Below are 20230 nucleotides of genomic sequence, written 5' to 3'. Positions count from 1 at the left end.
ATTGCTGCACGGTAAACACGGATGCTGATAACTTTATTCCGGTAAATTGTCGCCGATGAGATCCGCGAGATGGGACGTAACGCGAGACCGGCATTTTGTGCGCACCGGATCTCCGGTTGGACGTCGACGTTGTGTAAAATTCCGTAACCGCGCGGATGATAATTACGGCATTTATTTAACGCTGACTCTGTCCGCGCGACGCGATTATTCGAGGAGGTTGTAAGACTCAATATCGTATTTTCAGTGGTGCATCAAGACGAGCTGCAAAAAAGTTCTTCAAAGTAACAGCGATTCTGCTAATAGCGTTTCTGCTAATAGCTAATAGTTTCTGCTAATAAATTCTGCTGGTGAGTTTGACAATTTTATGTCGAAATTTATAACCTCGAAGATTTTTTTAATACCAGTGCTGTTAGTTGTAAAATAGTCGTCATGTTTCATATTTAATTACTATAAAGTCAATACAATAAAGTCATATACAATTTAATATTATTTCGTCTTATAATTCTATAAATCTTATAAATCTATAATTTGCTATTTCACTTTCGTATTCAGTTACACGACACATTATAACATGTTATGACATAGTAGAGTTGTTCTAATATTTCGTAATGCGGCACGATTGTTAGTATACGCATGGACTCAAGATTTGACAACGATGTAAACCGTTAGTTGTAAATATTAGTGAAATACATCAGAACTGATACTTACACTCTCTAAATCTCATATTCCAAATTATCATAAAACTATTATGAAAAAGGGATTTTAAATCCTTCGTAATTATCGTAATTACGCGTTATTAAATGTAACATCAGTTTGGCTAATTAATTTTCACAACCTGGTTACGCGTGAGAGAAACTTCCTAACAATTATTAAATTTAATATAGATTTTTCTAATACTGCGTTCATAAATTTAATATTTATCGGGCAAAATTACACTCCTATATATTCGTCGGCTCTAGAATGGTCGACCTTTTTCTAATTGCACGAGCAGTTGGATAATATTTATATATATATATATATATATATATAGTGCAAGCTTCCTCGAATTCTCATTCTCAAATCAAGCTCATTTCACCCTCACGACCTCGTTAACTTCCGCTTTCGTTTAATCGAGCGAAATATGTCTCCTCCCCTTCTTGGCGACGGGGAGAGGGTAGACGTCCGACAAAATGCCGCTACATCTTTACGGCATCTGTAAATATAACCGTACGGTGCGTAGTTCTATTGATTTATCCCTGACGCGGCGTAAATATACATCCATTGCTGCGCACACCGGCCGAGTGGGTAACTCGCTCGGTTTAGCGGCAACAGACTCGTAGCTTGCGGTCGCTTTCGGACCGATTGGATGATACGATTATGCGCCCCGTCCTCCTGCGCTGTCCCGAACGATGTGCAGATGCTCTCTTTAAATGTGCCGGCGCGCGAACTGTTTCCGAACGAAATTTCGAACCGCCGTTCTCCCGCGACCAAAAAACTCCGCTACCGTACGGTCAATCGGCGAGACATCGGAAACATCGAACGTTCGCCCCGTGTGAATCGATAATGACTATCGGTAGATAGTGACCCAGCGAGAACGCTATCTTCCGATATATCGTGAAAATTTTCGAAGAACCGTGAATGCGCTCGGATGGCCGATTTAACAGCCACTGTTAAGAACGACGTACACTTTCTCTCTCTCTCTCTCTTTCTCTTCTCACTCACTCTCTCACTGTCCTCTTTCTCGTTAGTAGTTCTCGCCTCCCTCTCGAATAGTCTCTTTCTTCTGGCCGCGAGTCCGAATGAATGAAATCAAAGTTTGGCAGCGAAGTGGTGGTGCAGCGGTAGACGGGCGTAAGATAGTCGTTGTGTCCCGGCCGTATTTCCCGCGACTAGTTGCGCGAGCTATTATTGTCGGAATTTACATCGGCGGGCGGCGACGATCGTGACGGTGCCGTGAGAAGCGCTCCGTCGGAGCGTTTTGCGCTCGAGTGTCATGCCGTTCGTGATGATAAGGCAACAAACGCCGCGCCTCGTGTCTCGCCTCGTGCTTTACGTTAATGAGAATCGCTCGAGCCCGTTTCAGACGCTATGCGACATCGGCGTGTTATTGCGCGCGCGGGAGAAAACGGCGCCGGCGACGCGGACGGCAAAGAGAACGATTCGATTTACTTTCGTCGTCGACGAATAAAAACGCGCCGTCGATTGGGCGGGGGGTGGAGGGGAGGAGAGGGGTTGCAGTCACGCTCATTTTAGTGGACATCGCGCGAACGACCGGTGATGATCGTGAAAGCGGGGACGATATCGCCGAAGCTTCCGGATCGTTATCGTTTCCGCGCTCGCCGCTGAAGAGCGGCACTCTAGCCTCCCAGAAGGACTCGCGAGGATCGTCCACGAGGATCCTAATTACGCATCTGGAAAGTTTTAAGATCATCTGGTCTTCGTGATATTAGAAGTTCTCATCGTGTCACGAAGTTCATCGTGGGGGACAAGTTTGAAAAACGCCGACACGAAGGGGATACCTTGCCGAGGAGAAAAAGTTACGGGGGGAACGTCGAGTTTTCCGGGCGAGCTAAACTCGATAAAACGCTGGTAAATGTGCTTCCACGGCGACGATATGCAGTCTCAAGCTCGCGGAGAAACTTTCTGATACCGAGCGCGGAAAATTAGCCCGATGACGAATACTTGGCGCAACGAGATAATGGCGTGCCGATCGCTCGCGTTCTCCCCGTCACTGCAATTTTATCCTCATATACTGTTTATTGCTTTTATCTCTTTCTTTCTCCCTCCCTCTCTCTCTCTCTCTCTCTGTCTCATTCACTTTCTCTCCCTCTCGCCCCCTAATTCCGACGCGAATCCATTTTCCGTTGGAAGCTCTCGAACAAATGGGACAAAGGAGCCCGGTTAGAGCACTCACTCCATCTTTCAATTGCCTTGCATTTCAATTTTTGTGGACGACGTCAAAATGGATGCAAAAGGAGGGAAGCTCGAAATGTTCCTCTCGCTGGGCGACGTGTCGGCGTTAGTCGGCACGGCCTTTCAGCACCCTCGACAGCTTTCGATGTCGTTCGCTTGCTTGTTCGCTCGCTCGCTCGCTCGCGCGCGCGGCTAGAAAACGAGAAAAAGGGCGACGGAGAAAAAATGAACGGGTAAGGAAACGGTAAGGAAGCGTTGCCGGAATAGGAATTTTCGCGTCGGGAGACATGTAACGGAAACGTAAAATAGCTCGTGCGAATGACGGCCTATCGGCCGAGCGACTTCTCGTGCCTCTGAGAACGGGGGATGTCGTTCCTCTTTTTTTTTGTTGTTTTGGCGCGTGTTAAAACGCGCATTTATTCCGAATAGATGTTTAATACGTTTAAAGGATGCTGGAGCAACGAATTTCGATGGAAAAGCGCTTTCATGTAAGCGGAGTTAAAAATGCCGGTAAATTATTGACATTTTAAATGTGATATGGGAGTAAGCGTGCTTAAATGAGCATGCGGAGGGATATAAAAGTGTAAAATTACGATGGAACGAGTGAATAATACAAGAGAGAGGGAAAGAGAGAGAATTATATATTACTACTGCTTTATTTATCATTTTGCATTTGCACACAGAAAAAAAAATCTTAAATCGATGATAGATATTTCATATAAGCAAGAATATTATTATTGAGTGCAAAAAATACTTGCATGAATACTTGCATGAAAACTTGCAAAAAATACTTGCAAAATATACTTGCATGAATACAAATTCAATCAAAATCAAGATTAAAACTCTTTTAAGAAAGTTATCGTATTCTCGCTTATACAGGGTGTCCGGAAAATTTTGAGTGGCTATGTGCAGACAGAACGGATTGAACTGGACAGAAAAGTCCTCTATTATTGTAAACAACTACGTAAAATGTTAAGTTAGTAATAATTATTGAAAATGGCCATTTATAGAGCCTTCTTTAATTAATAACTCAAAAATTTGCGTGTTATTCGCAAAATAATAGAAGACTTTTTTGTTTAGAACGGCCTAATCTAAGTATATGACGGCTGATGTACTTAACGACAGACATCATATTTTGAATTTCGAACTTCGAACCTGTTGCTGGGTACAATAGCTGTCATATACTTGTAGCTTAGGCCACTCTGAACAAAAAGGTTACCTTTATCATTTTGCGAGCAATATGCAAAATTTTGAGTTATTAACTAAAAAAGCCTCTGTACACGGCTTTTATACATGGCATAAGGGAAAGGATCGCGTACGAATTCACGTAAACATCATTATTGCGGGTCTCGACGACGCGCGACATATATTAAACGCGAAATAAAAATGACGAAGCTCGTGCGTAGCGTACATCGTGAATAAAGTTCTAGTTCGTATTCTGCGCGGAGCGGCGCGATTTCACGTTTATTACGAGATGCACGATTTTACGTACACACACACACACACACACACGTACACAAGTTAATAAGCCCCGGCTGCGATCGGACTTCCATGACTATGAAAACGTGGCCGAAGTAACTCCCGAATACATAGGAATCCCCGAATGAATTCAGGGCGAAACTCGATACAGGAGTAGCGACTTTCACGTGTGTCAAAAGCACCCACACATACACCCGCGCACACAGACGAAACGCGATAGAATGAGAGGGAAGATAAGTGGCGGGCGGAAGGCAGAAGCAAGTAGCTCGAATATAAGCCGCGCGCTCGTAAATTGCGAAGCATAAATAGAGAGATGTTCAGGATCGTTATGTTATACCGAAAGAAAAGTAGGAGTCAAACGAGTAGTTCCAGAGAGACAGAGAGAGAGAGAGAGGAAGAGAGAAAGAAGAGAGGTTAAAAAAGCAGAGAAACAGGGTGAAAATGCGCGTACGACCGACAGAGGGAGATAGATGGATAGAAATAGACAGAGAGATAGACGGAAAGAGAGAGAGAGAGAGAGAGAGAGAGAGAAGAGGAGAGACTCGAGGGTGGAAGAGAGAGTGCTTGTAAAACACTACGCGCGTCCGTATCCCTGCAGAAAGTTTTTAAAGAGAAACTACGTTCCGATAGAAACGTCAGTTTCGTGGAAATAGATGGGGCCGCGCCAGAGGGTGCAGCCTCCGTTCCGCTCGCCGTTGCATTATATCCGCTTTGTCAACTGGAAGTGGGTTACTGGCGCATCGATACGGGCCCGGCTTCTCTGTCCCTTAAAAGCGCGATACACCCGGGAGACGTGGCGATATAAACCGGGGTAGAATTACAGTATCTTCGGTCCGCGCGCCCGGAAACAGTCTTGCGAAATGTACACATGACCGCGCGCGGAGAGTCGCGTTTAATTACGACCGAGTCGGAGCAAGAGTCGGAAAGTCGTCCCCTGACCCTGGGGCGAAGCGCGCGAGGAAATAATTGAACGCGCAGTGCGCCGGTGCGCGGTTTTTCGAAATACAATGGATAGCGTCGTCACGCTCCTATTCCGGACCGTTCTCCGCTCCCGCCGCCCTCCCGAGCGCCCTTCGCCCGGAGAATCGAGGAAACGGGGAAATGCGCAGGAAGACACGCGAAGACAGGCGCTTCTTATCGTCGTTAATTGTCTGAATCCCCCCCCCCCTCCTTCCCTCCGGCTTCCACCCCGGAGAAGTCGATATCGAGGACGGGCGCGCGCGGCTGCGTGTGCCGAGAGGAACGCTCGCGGGGAAGACGGAGGCGACGCATTTCCCGCGGCCCTCTTCGGAAACGCGCGGCGCGCCCTTCAATGGCATGCGGGTACGCAAAAGCGACGCAGAATAACGACCTCAGCGCGCCCGATTCTCCCAACAAAGACGAATCGCGATATAAGCCAGCGGAAAACAGGGCCGGCGAGTACTCTCGGGGCTCGCTAACCGGAAATCGATCGGCGTAAGTTCGGACGTGGACGTGCGCTTCCTCGAGAACGAAGGATATAATACTATACGTAACTACGTAGCTGCGAGCGAGCGTGGTGGTGGGGTGGGAAGGTGGGGAGGAAAAAAGAGGAATATCGGGAACGCGCGGCGGCCGGTGGAAGCCGGAGGAGACTCGTGGAGAACAGCATCCCTTGGACAGGTTAGCATCCCCCAGAGTAGACCGGGGCCGATAGATCTAGAGCTTCTAACGCCACCGGCACCACCACCATCACCTCATCCGCCTCTACCTCCTACACATCCTCCTCCACCAACACCACCGCGCCGCCACCGATCGCCCGAGTGCTGATGGTGGACCTCCATTCTGCGAACTACGAAATGGACCCAGGAGTAACGCGAGGGATAAATTTACTGGCCGCCCCGCGCGCCGAACGGTTCCCCCGTTTAAAAATACAGCCTCCGCTGCGTCCGACCTGCGAAAAAGGGATAGCGCGCGGAACGTGTATCCGTGTGCGCGCGTCCGTGTACATACGCGTATACGCGCGCGCGAGGTAGGTAGGTAGGTAGGATTCTCCATCTAGCCGCGGACACGCCTCCCCGTCGCGTATAAATCCCGGAGTAAGGTGCAGCTAATTGAGCTTGGGCTTTTGATAAGGGACGAATTCCCGTCGCGAGTCGTCGCTTCTATGCTAATCGGGCCGATGTAATTGAGCGCGCGCTTTTACGCGCGTCCCGCCGTTCCCTCGCCGTGCCCCCGAAGCGGAGGATTCGATTGATTCCGCGCGGTCGAAAGGCCGCCCCCAAACGTAAGTTCCGCTTGAAATTGTTGGGGGTGAGGGGGATAAGACGATCTTAAAGTTCCACGAGTTTTTCTCATTTTCGTCGCACCGTGAGAATAGCGATCGATGCCTGTTCCAACTAGATTGATCCTTGCCCGTCAACCGTATAAACTGAAAGATTTATAAGTAAGCTGGGATTTTGTTTAATTTACATTTCTCGACTACGTGTCAATTTCGTCACACACGCATATTATGTGTGGGTAACACCGTGAAGGTTAAAAATTGTGCATGCATACAGAAAACAACTTTCACAAACTTTTTATGTTATTGTGATTATTATAATATCTGTGCAACACGGTAAAATACAAATTACCCACTTCGTCATCATAATCTTCGACTTTCTCCTAACCATTTCTAGCGCACGGTGCTTTCGGTATCGCGTAATATCTTCGGTAATGCATCGCACGTAACGGGCTCTGCAGATAATATCTCTATTGAAGCCGAAGAGAAAGAGAGAGAGAGAGAGAGTGAGAGCGACGGGGCGTGGGAAGGCGATACGGGGCCATGTTTGAAATAATTTCGAAATCGCCGGCGCTCTCTAATCGCGCGCCACACCCCAGCCATTTACGATGCCCGCGCGTAACGCTAATTAAGCGTGCGCGTGCGACCGCCTTTAATAATTCCACAATGTGGACCGTGTTTTCGTGAATTAAATCTTTCGACGTATAGTCGATAACCGCCGCCGGCTTGCGCGCGCGTTCGNCCCCCCCCCCCCCCCCGGATTCTATTACGATTTCCCGTTGAAACGGCACCCGTAGCACCGGCGGGCAGATGATGCCCGAGATGAAAAAGAAACAAATGAGAAATTTACTCGGCATAAATGGTCGAGAGTCCTGAGAATGGCGGGAAATTTACTTAGTTCCTCCTTTCCGGGCGATTCAATTGCGTAACATTCTTGGAAACGAACCGGAACCCGGTCTCTCCTGAAATTTCAGAAGTACGAAGCGCGCCGCTCCCCTTACCACCGGCACTCTCTCGTCGTCCCCTCGAGGAGGAAGAAGGATCTCCATTCAGCCTTCTTCGCAGTCCGAGCTTCTTTCCTCCCACTCGCCCCCCTGGGTTTTTCTTTCTTTGCCGTTCTCTCTCTCTCTCTCTCTCTCTCTTTCTTCCTCTTTCTCTTTCACCTGCCTCCACCCTTTACGTTCCAGCGCTGTTCCCACCCTCGCAGCACGAGACGTTCACTTTCTGAATCACGATGCATATCTCCATCCGCAGGATTTAATTCGAGGAAACATCCCGCTCCGCGAATGGCTGTACTCCTTTCCGGTACATGATTCTCTACATGGAGCAATTAAGATGTTCCGCGGATGCGCCTCTTCTCCATCGTTTGCCGTCCCATCGATTGCCCGCTGGTATTATGCCCCGTAAGAAGGATGTACTTACGAAAAAGCCGCTTATTTCGTTGCTCGTTGTCCCGCGCATCCTTGACAATTATAAATAGTTAATTATGAAAAGATTAGAAATTATACCCGAATCTCCGACTCTCCGATATTAGCTTCGAATAAGGAAGTTTTAAAAGCTGTGAAAATTCGAGTATCCGGATATTCGAATATTTGAATGTTTGTATAATCGAAACTTCAAGAACTGGAAAATATGTGTGTTCGTTTCTGTGGACATAGTAAATGGTATTTTGTCCTACAAAATGTAACTTTTTCTTGCATTGAGTTATGTTGTTACATATCAAGATTTGTATTTATTTTGAAACTAAGTTAATGAGACTTGTTGTTTATTATTTGTGTTTCCATTACTCATTTTGTTTTAAGCTGGACAAATACAAATCTCAGAATTGAACTAAAGATATTTGGAATATCCGTAAGACACAGTTGAATTGTTCAAGTAAAATTATTGGACCATGAAGAGCCAAGCACGGTTATTAAATAAATCAACAAATTATGTCATTACATAAATTTACTCAGATGCAAATCCAAATATTTCAGTCTTAGTGTTATGTTGACATTACTTATCAAATTTACGTTGCAACATATGTACTGTGATTCCATTGAAGAAAGTTAAACATGGCTAAAACGTTTGGATTTGAATCTGAGTAAATTTATGTAACGACATAAATAGTTGATTTGTTTAATATAGCACTAATGTGCACTAACTGTGCTTGGCTTTTCCTGGCTTGATAATTTTGTCTTAATAAATATATTTCATCTTTCTTTTCTATTCTTTGATTCAATTGACGCAGTTATCAAACATTTTCTGATCTGCTTCCACTCTACTCAGATTTCTAGTCTGTAAGTTTGAAGAGGTCCGGATATCCGCCTTTCGGTCGGGACGAATATTGGCGTTGAACCTGCCACTCGTCTCTAGTTCGGGCGAATGCGAGAGTGAGTCGCGAGCGCATAAGCAGTTCCGTCTTTAACTACGTTAACGAATAATGTCGAGTCCGAGCAGTCATTAATGGCAAGTGACCTAAGCGGCGGATGATAGAGCGCGCATGGTAAACGACACATTCATAACGGCCCGCGGTTAACTCGCCGTGGAAACTTTTAATTACGCTTTCTTCATCGGCTGAATACGCGCCACTTAATTATAACTTCGTCACGGCTACTCAGCTCGGTCAACTTGCGAGAGGGATCTCGATACCGTCGAAAAAGAAGAAGAAGAAGAAGAGGGAAAAGAAGAAAAAAGGAAGGAGGAGGAACGAAAACAAAAAAAAAATAGGAAGACGAGAGAAAAACGAAGAGAAAAACGCGAGACGTTCCGCGTTTCTTCCGATCGCCCCTCCCCCTCACGTTGCTGTCCTCGGAGCCGTCCTTCGTCCGTCTTATTTTTCGTCCGCGGGATTCCGCGTCAGACGCAGTAATTCACGCGGTGTCACTCGACTCTAAAGCCGAATCGTACGAACAAACGAATACGCAGTGATGCGTACGTGCGTGCGAGGGGGCGCGCTTACCCCCTGGAAAATTCGCGATTGACGTGCGTGGATATTTGGCGGTGCGCGCATTAGTCAGGTCGCGCACGGTTATCTCTTATCACGATCCATTCATAATTCGGCATTAAAGCGAATCCGCAGTCGCGCAGATTTAACCGGGACCACCGTAAGCACCGGGCGTCAAACGCTGCTGCAGCTGCGTGCACGTAGGGAGAGAGCCTGGCCTACGCGCTAGATGGTTCTATCGAGATCGTGCGTCTGCGTGTCCATTGCACACCGTGCGCTATCACACACGTCGGTACGCGAACAAATAGCGCTCGTCTCTGAAACAGATGCGAGAGCGCTCAGACACGGATACCGTTGCGTGGGCAGCTCCCGAGCGCGATCGTCGGAGTAATTTGCTTAATATATTGACCACGAAGTGTCGTATTGCATTTTGCGCGACGCATTGATATATCCATCCGCGTAACATGTAGGGCACCGGTCGTGGGGATTCGGATGCCCTCCGAGGGTGTCGCGAAATGATTCGTCACTCGTGCTGCGCTTGATCGATCGCATGCCGTTAGATTGCTTCTCTGTTCTGCCTTTCAATTATTGCCGAAATGGCGTTACCGTAAGAAAAAATCCGCCTCACCATCCAGTGCTTGGATCAGCTTTTGTCAGCTTTTGTTTTCGCGACAAGTCGTTGAAACATTTACTATCGTCCAAAATGGGTCGCTAGAGTCACTTTGTTTCCGAGTTGCTGTTAAATTTGTAAAATTTGTGGGCCTTCTTATATATATGATTTTTTTGCTGTTTCTCTTAATAAAGCCTGCCCCGAAAGCGTACTTGTACGTCCTTTACGCCTATGGTCTTTCCTTGTTATGAATTTTCAGACTGTACTGTACTGTGAAAAGAATTCGCTATGGGGTAACTCCGGTGTACACGGCTTTATTAAGTATAACTTATTATTTAAGATAAATGAATTACATATATAAATGAAAACTGTGTATTGTCTGCTACTATAAAAAAATATTGGAAATACGAAATATTTGCTTTTTGTATGTAACGGAAAAACTTTTACAGACCCTTGTCATTTTTGCCATAGGGTTGGGATATACGATCATTCATGAATGGAATGTACGGCTCGTAAAAAATTTACAAATAATATTTATAAATAAGATGTAAAATGCTTCCTTACAGAGCGTCTGTACTACATAAATCCCTCACGCTAAAAATGCCGTATATCTCAAACGGGTAGGATATACAAGACTCAAGCTAAACAAAGAAAGCAAGAGCTATGGAGAACTAAGCACTTATGTATTTCACTATCCTTTAATATCCCGTTACACTTATGTATCGCAAAATAATCATTAAGCCTTTTACATTCCCTACAGTAATCATTTTAAGCAGATTGTAATAATACGATTGAGCTACTTGCTACATTGAGAAATCGATTCAGTTCACGAGGATTTCGTTAATATCAACGATAAAAAACTGAAATCATAACACGATACTATACATAAAGACATATATAACTTTCCAAATAAAATTTCCGACCTATTAATCGACGAAACTTCTATACATCGCTCTATACGTGGCTTTCAATAATTAATAACTCAAAATTTTACGTGCTCGTATGCAAAATGGACGTAGACGGCTTTTTGTTCGCATCGACCTAAATTACAAGTATATGACGGATGTCTCGCGGTAGCGACCGACGTTCCGTATACTGTAAACGGGGAAATCTGGGAAAATTTTTGTGCGGGGGAAGAACCATTGTCGCGTGTCTTCCACGTCCGGACTCGACGAGACCGTGCCGATCGATCGATCAGCGACGGGGATTTATGACGGGACTCTTCGCGGGCCGATGATTCATCGTTGCGAACCACCGACTCGTCGATATTCGTCCTCGCTGGACGACGCACGTCTCTCACCGCGAGCCTGATCCGGAATATTTTAAACGCTACTTCGCTCGGCACGATCGCCGTAAAGAGGAGCGAAACGGAGAAGGGAAACCAATGCGTCGCGTAAACCAACACACGTGAAACGCGTGGCGCCCGCAGCATCCCGGTATGTTTGCTCGGGCTGTCACGCGCGTCTTTTATTTGCGCGTTTTTTCGCCGTATAATGCGTCCGGTTGCAACAACGGCAGGGAGTGCCGAGAGAGGGGAGGTATCTGATTTTGGCAGAGCCCGCCGTATCACGTTTGGCTACCTGCCATCGGTCTATCAACGTAATTATTTCTCCGCCGCCCCTACCGCGCGCTTCGACCGATTCGTAGCGATTCGCGCATGCACCGAAATATCTCGTTTCAACCGTCGCAACGTTCTCATTGAATTAGACGCGCCTGGCGCTCGGCGACGTTTCTTGCATCGGCCTCCGCGTGCTTCGATCCAGAATCGGCAGGCTTCCTGATCTCTTCGCGTCGCTCTGATCCAGCCCGGTTTCGCGTATTTGTCGTACGTGATCTCTGACACGCACCCGATCAGCAGATACAACAAGGGAGAGAGAGAGAGAGAGAGAGATAGGTGAATAGAGATAGATAGAGAGAGAAAAGGAGATAGAGAGAGAGAGAGAGAGAGGGGCATCGGTGCGATTCGCGCGCGTAGTTTGTCTTCTTATCGGGAGATCTCTCGACTCGGGAGATCAGGTATTTGCGCCTTAAGCCGCGTACTCCCGAAGCCCTTAATGGCGATAATCTAACAATTCTCAGCGTCCAAACTCCGCCGGGAGGAGGGGGGGCTACGAAGGAGGGAGGACAGGGTTGGTCGCTACAATGCGATACGTTCGGACGGAGAAATCAATGCACATCTGGAGATCTGACGGCTGGCAATGCTGGGAACCCGGCCGCGTGCGGGTATATATGACGAATCTCTGTATCCAATCACGATTGTCGATACAGACGATATCCAGAGCCGTGTTATAGCTGCTCGTAGAACTGGGTCATCGGTTATCTCCGCGAGCACATTAACTATTGGGGTCCTCTCTCTCCGCGATGCGCTATCGTAACAAGTCTCGCCGAAGATCGTGTGAATATCGAGCATACGTTACCGGCGATCACGCGAATTGTCATCGAGGCTCGTTTCACGTTATCGACATATCGAAATGATATAAATAAAGAATTCACTTTCCTCGATACTTCTCTCTTTCTGCTCCCTCTCTATCTCTCTCTCTCTTTCTCTCTCTCTCTCTTCTTTTTTCTCATCTTATTGCGGGAAACGTTTAACGGGCTGACCGTCGATAAGTCTATCGGACTTTTTATTAAACGCGAGCTATGTGAGCCGGTGGTATCTTTTTAAACATCACTCTCGTTTCCTCATCCAATTTTACGCTTTCGATATCTATCGAGAAGATCACCTGACCGAATTCTAAAGGAGGAGACAGGCGCTTTCCTCCCTTGCTACCCCTAATCGTCCTCTCAACGTCAAATGACAAACAAGTAAGTGACAGAATCCACGGAATAAAAAATACGTGTTATCAAGTATCTGGAATGTGTATCGAAACGTTGATACCTCTTTTCCGCGATGTTGATTGGCTGCCACGTTGCTGTGTCGTTTACAGCTGTCAAATCATTTTGTGAATTCTGCCAATTCATCAGTTTGCATGTTAAAAGAAGTAAAAGATGAAAATATTAGAGGAGACAAAGAAGAAGAAAACAGGATTTTAGTCTGATAGAATTTTAATCTGATGCCTATTTAAGGAGGTTCTAAGGCTCAATGTCGTATTTCCAATGGCGCATTAAAGGATCCACTCGTCAATTTAATATTTGTCAACCAAAATTACGTTCCTATACATTTATTTCATTAAATAATAAATGTTGATTTTAAACGAAGTTGAGATAAACACACATACACGATATTACAAATATGAAAGTATTATTATTTATTTATTAATACTACAAATTACGAACTTTACATCGCCGTATTTTTCAAACAAAATGGTCAATAATTCTGAAATACAATATAAATCAATTTGTAAGTTTGTTATAATTCCTTCATTACTTTGAGTGATACATCTTTAATTACACGAACTAAGATTTTTATTTTCTTATTATTTTTGATCAATTTTATCTTAATTTTGTAAAATAATTCTAATTATTTTTTTTATTTTAATGAAATCCTGATTATTACCTGTCCAATCTGAAATATATCCTCGAACCTGAAACCTAAAAAAACTTGGTGATTCCTATCTTTCATTCTGGTTAATCTAATGGATCATCCGACTATTTCTATCTCTAAATGATGAATAACGAAATGTTGTCACATAAAATAAATACACATCCACTAGGAATTACCTCGTCTAGATATTTTTACAACAGTAGAGAACTTTTTTATCCACATTGATCTAAACTACAAGTTTAAACAGATGTTCCACTTAGTGACAAACATATTATAGATTTCGATTAGAGTACTCCAAAGTTGCCGTAAAATCAATTATCTTACTGAAATTCCAATCGGGAATCCTATTTTTTTCTTTCAAAAAAAGGCGTGAAATATCTCGAGTACTTCGAAACGTTGAAGCCTCTTTTCTGCGACGCTGATTGGCTGTCTCGAAATCTCGGTCACGATAGAAGTTGTTGCTTACTTCGACTCGCAGCTGTCATCTTGTAGGTTAGACGTTTTTGACAGTAACAGAGATATCATTTCTCGTTATCGAATTTTGGTCTGGTGCTCATTTCGTTACACGAACTGAGATTTCTTTCCGTATAATGGTAATTAGTTAACACGTTCCTTGCCACGCATGCTGTTTTTGATGTACGTTAAACTCGACCTCCACGCCAACTGATATTTTTTTATTTTCGGAATATATTCATTTTTATAATAAATAACTTTCCAATTTGCAATAAACCATAAACTAAATGATTATAACAAATTTATCAAATTCCACAACGTGTACCGTTTTTGGTACATGCGGCGGGAATTGAAAGTCGCATAAAAACGGTCCGGCAGGGAACGTGTTAAATTCCCCATCTGAAAAAACGTGTTATGAAATATCTCGAATATATCGAAACGTAAAAACCTTTTTTTCGCGATTGGCTATCCCGAAATCTCGAACTCGATGTGAGTCGTTATTCACTAATAAGTTCAGTATACTTCAATTAAGAATATTAAATTAAAACGTTAAACCTAAAACTTTAATTTGTCCAAGTTATTTCAATTATTTCAATTAACCTTGTTCCAATTAACCGAAAATTTAACTTATCTTCGATAAAATTTATAATATTCTTGAAGACTAATTTTTTTTCCGAGTAAATGATAACGATGAACTTTTCCAATATATTATTGATAAATATATTTTAACACTATTATCGAGAAAATATTTTTTGTTCAAAGTAAGAATTATTTAAAAGAACAAAAATAAACTGAATTTGCTTTTCTTCGCGGTACAATAATATTTTTCTTTGCGTGTGCTTTAAACATCGCACTTCTAACCAGAACTGCACAGCCTTCCCAACTAGAATCCATAATTATTCTGGCAAATCAGACTGGATCCTAATTAGAAATCCCACGAAATTTTCTATGCGTGTTCTTCGCGAATAAACGAAACGCGTGACCGTTGATGCGAAATTCCCGAGGATAGCGAAATTGCCGAAATTGCGACAGTCCGATCGTTGACACTCGAATCATCACAGTCGCGTTTTCTGCCGAGCCCCTTGCGAGACGTTACGGTCCGCGGATATCCCAAGAATTATCGTCGTCGGCTTCAACGACTCTCATCGCGAACGGCTTCCCTTCACCGCGCGAGGAGGACCCGCGGAGCAAACGCCTGTGTGAAATAGCGCACGTCGAAGTCACGATTTCGTCTTTTAATTTCGGCATTCGTCTTTGACGACGTGTAATCGATGCGATCGGGACTCCAGGAAATTGCCTGTTCCCGATGGATATACAGAGAGAGCGCTCGAGACACACGAGATCTTCCCCAGTCGCGCGCAGAGAGCGCTCCTCCTGGATAAGATCCAAGCTTTATCGCCTGGGAATATTAAAAGTGCTCCCACGATTCTGAGACGGATCGGTGGATCGGGAGACGCGGGAGCAGCTTTCGCGCTTGAACCGTCGTCGCTGAAACGACGAGACTGCCGAGTCGCGAGGCCGAGGGTTACGGGAAAGGTTACCGGCGGCGCGGATCCCCGCGGAATGAAAACGTTTCGCGCGACAGCCGCGCACAAATCCGCAGATTTAACCGCCCGCGCGGCGATTGTCCCGTTTTATTTCTCCGTCGTATTGGACTCTCTTACGTCTCGCGAGAAATTACGAGGGGAAACACACGGAATAAAGGAATTAACTGTCCATATGATACAGCTGAAATTTAGTCATCAGATTCAGTTTCCAACTGTGGGAGCTGAAAACTAGGTAGACGGATAAGAAGAATTAGCTAAATTAACTAAATTTCAGTTGTATTACGCTACTGGTTATTAATTTGAATAAATGGCTGAATATCTATCTCGTTAATATTATGAAAGAAGTGGCGAATGAATACGTTTTTATCAAAAAAGAGTCCACGATGCTCCCTGCTAATTGTTGAAATGTCTCTTTCATTTAAATGGAACATCGACCTTCGAATTTCTACTGACTTTGAAGTTCGTCCACCTCGAAGTTGTACAAATCATCTTTGGGAAATTCCACAAGAAAAATAAGAACGAGCTAGGCCAGAAATTTAGGATAAATTGACCGCTAGAGCGCCTCGAGTATACGAGGCTGTGATTAAAGCTAAAAGTGGATACGTAGACGAGAGCAAAAAATCCGAGTGAAAATATCATCTTTAACTTCCATATTATTTATGTAATTTAATTAATATTGTATAAAATCCTCGTAATAAACCAGTAATTACGGTTATGCACGTTTTCTTTTTACCTAAACTACCGAAACGCAAATAACTTCAGCAATTATTCAAATTAATGACCGGTAGTGTAGACGGACAATTAATTTTTACCCGTGGAAAAACTAGCTTTCAGCTACATTTCTTTTTTCGTGGAGGAACCAATAGCCGTGTCATCGTGTGTTCACCTCCGCTTTTACTCGCGTCCACGTCGCTTCAACGTCTCAGTCTATAATTTTATTTATTCGCGATCGCAAGCGTCGCGTTGCGCTTCGCTTTGCGAGCGAGAGATGAGGAGCGGGCAGGAGGAGGTTTAACAGCGCGGCGAAGTTTTTTTTTGCAAAGTATCTCACTGCGCGATCGCCGCGGCGAACGAATGAAATCGAGTCGATGGCAATGATTAATTGCGCGTAATTAGTTTTGTGACGCGTTACCGGGCATCAACGTCGCCAAGGACGGCGGCGATTTCTCGGGGGTAATTTATCAGTAATTTATCTTATTTTTCTCGCCCACGGCCTGGGGAGGAAGAGCCAGGCGCCGGGACCAATAAGAAAGATGCATGGCCACGAATATCGTGTGCGTGATATTCCTGAATATAAATTATGAATAATTGCGAGAGCGCGCGCGAAGCGAGCGAGCGAGAGAGAGAGAGAGAGAGAGAGAGGCCACGCGGGCTCACGGGGAAGGTTGCGCACCGCGTGAAGTGAATAGTTTCGTTAGGGGGTGGGTGCCGGTGGTAGGTCGGAGGACGCCAATAAATTGTTGCTGAGCTTTCTGAAGCTCGTCTACCGCCTTAATTTCGTGCATGGCGAGGAGGAAGTGCCGCTAAAATGGTCGCCGTAAGGGACGCGCTTACGCGTCTCGCGTTGGAAAGAAGCTCGCAAAAGTCGCTTTATTCTCGCGGCGACGGGCGCAATAAGACGCGCTTCGCGTGTCGTTGACGGCGCGGATGCAAGAGTAAAAGGGAGGTAAGATATAAGAGAGACAGACAGGGAGAAATGGATGGAGGGAGAGAGAGAGAGAGAGAGAGGGAGAAAAAGAGCGCCGCTACCATCGAGAGCCGGCGTAGATCTGAAAATTTGGCATCCGTCTACGCTGCGGAAGCGCACGAGTATGAGTAATAATTCGTGGAGCTGCAAAGCCCACCATGCATCGTGCGCGAAGTGTGCGCAGCGGCGAATTTATCGCGCGCTTGTTACTGCTCTTTGTTAGTGAAACCGTCGAAATGTTATTGATGGTCGGTGCTCGTATAACTCCGCGCCGCCGGTGCCGCTGCCGCCGGACAAGAAATCGATTTTGCAAAGCGCGGTAGAGGAAGGAAAAAAACGTAGGAGAGGGGAAAGAATCTCTCTCTGTCTCTCTCTATTTCTCTCTCTCTCTCTCTCTTTCTCTCTCGAGTAGTTGTAGTACGATGAAGGATTGCATTAGCCTGGACTGTGCAGAAATTTATTTCGATTAACTCTTCCACCATTTGCGGCACGAAAATGCGCGGACCACATCTATCACCGGACGTGTCGATTTACTTCGACGGTGACTAAAGCCGGGCCAGTGTAATTTATCGCAGGGTGCACGCTTTCTCTCTCTCTCTCTCTCTCTCTCTCTCCGACACAACGCCCTTTCCCACGCCATCTCCCGCGGATTTCTCATAGAGAGTAACATTAAATCGTCGTACGATACGACCGGCGCATAATACGTCAGGATCAGGAATTGGATTTTCTGATCAATTAACAGTTAAAGCCAAACTAAGTGTTTGTCGTGGCGAGTTAAAGTTCCCAAGGGGGGAGGGGGAGCCCAAGTTACGATGCTCGTGATTCGTTAAGCCGTGCCATTGATATCCCAGTCGATCGTTCTCGGGGCGAAACTTTCGTGCGTCGTCCATCTAACGAGCGATCTCCTTCCACTCCACCGCACCCTCCCCATCCTGTTTATTTTCATTCGATTATAACAACTCGATATAATGTACTGGCTCCCGGTAAATAAAATTTGCAATTTCGGGGCGGTCGATGCGTCAGAGTCGTCGACAATTTTTAACTTCAACGAAACAGTTCGCGCGATTCTCTCTCTCTTTCTCACCTACGTTCACTGAAAAAAAAAAGGATTTCGTAACAATTATCATGATTTGATTAAATAGTTTCAACTAAATTGCTCGAATTGTTTGTTTACTGAAATCGAATCATTTAGTAACATATATTGCACTGTACTACTATATACTATGTGCGGTATATAGTAGAGGAAAATGTGGTATTATAGCCACCCATTTACATTTTGTACAATAACTTTGTTAACAATCAATACTTTAAATTGAGAACCGAACGATTACGTTCGTTAAATTGCAGTTTAATCGATTCTAAACTCAAAATTATGGAATATTTATTACTCAGGATGTTATTCGTAAAAATGCGGCGACACTGCATAATGGATTGAAGGAAAACCAGAGTGGTAATGTGGCACTAAAATCAGGCAAGCAGATTTTAAGAATTCATTCATCTCGGATTACGTTCGGTCTGCGTCGAACATCAAACGTTACTAGCACGTCTATTATATGACGAAATGAACGACGTCCCTCTCCGCCAAACTCGCCAAGATCCAGCCACTTATTACACGCAGGACTGCATAATGTGGTGCACACGCTCTTGTGGGACTGATTGTGATCACTGGAATTCGCCATTCTAATAATGGAGATATTAATAGGGGCCGCAAAATCTACAAGGGCCACGTAACATCACTTTCTCCCCCACCAAACGATTTGATTGCGGTAACCAAACGATTTCGTTCACACCGTTTAACCAAATCTTGGCGATTGTTAACCAAATCATTTTTTAACCGGTGTCCTCGGATGCTCAGGATGCACGTCGCTTTCTGCACCACGTAGAAAAATTGTCGCGGGCGAAACCGTCGCGACGCTCGTATAAAATTTTTCGTCCCGCGCTGTCGCGAGGCAAACGCTGTATTTGCACGGGAATGGCAGATATGACTGTATGTTTTATTTATTTGCTAAGTGCATTGAAATAAAGTGTAACATTGCGGCGTTATCGATGAGTCTACAGGTACGATAGCCGAGGTACGTCCAAGAGGTTACCATCGTTGCACAAACCGCCGCTGTCGCTTTTGTTTTCCCCCGTTTCTGCGGCCGTCAATAGTATTTCGTAACTTTGCATTAAATCGATATCCGATAACGGTCGCGGCCGCGATGTCGTATTCTTCTTTTTTTTCCTCTCTCTCTCTCTCTCTCTCTCTGTGTTCCCGCTGTCCCGTTTCGCCTCCGATTTTAGCGACCTGCGAAGACGCGATCGATGACATGTGAGCGCAAAGGACGCGATTGCGGGTGGCCCGTAGAAAACGCGATGTGTGTTCAATGATAGCAAACCGCATGTTCGAGCGGATTTCGGTCTGTGTTTCTGCGGTCGCGACGCTGCAGATGGATTCGCCTGTACGTAACGCCCGTAGAAATTGTCCAAATACGCTTCATTGACTCGCTCTGCGATTTTAACGAAGTTTGCCGGAGCACTGTGTTGCAACGCGTATCGATACGCGCACGTGGTCGCGCGCTATCCTGCGCGACCGAAAATTTCCGCGTACGAGCGAAATCTTTTCTCCTGCGTTGCGATAACGTATCCGGGGGTCTAAAACTACGTCGTCGTTACGTCGCTTCTCCGAGATGCAAAATGATGGTAAACGCGTTCGTTACAATTTAACGGGTCCAATAATTCCTCTGCCATTTCTCTCTTTCTCTCTTTCTCCCTCTCTTTTTCGCGATTGTCTTCCGCGATGGAGAGCCAACGTCCGACCCCCCTCCCCTCTTTTTCCTTTTTCTCCGGTAATTTATCGCGATGGGGTTGCCCATAACACCGACTCGAGTATGTTCCGACCGTATATTTCTTCTTATTTTCGAGGGAGCATCA

At 45.2% G+C, this 20230-nt stretch overlaps 1 protein-coding gene across 1 annotated transcript in view; it reads left to right on the top strand.

Moving 5' to 3' along the window:
* The window catches only part of LOC106750260 (tyrosine-protein phosphatase 99A), a 280019-nt gene that overhangs the window by 72481 nt on the left and 187308 nt on the right, over positions 1 to 20230 (top strand). The window lies entirely within an intron of this gene.

This window comes from Dinoponera quadriceps, unplaced genomic scaffold (assembly GCF_001313825.1).
Source record: "Dinoponera quadriceps isolate SergipeBrazil2010 unplaced genomic scaffold, ASM131382v1 scaffold3676, whole genome shotgun sequence".
In the NCBI taxonomy this organism is placed as follows: Eukaryota; Metazoa; Arthropoda; class Insecta; order Hymenoptera; family Formicidae; genus Dinoponera; species Dinoponera quadriceps.
This window is presented reverse-complemented; position numbering and strand designations above follow the sequence as displayed.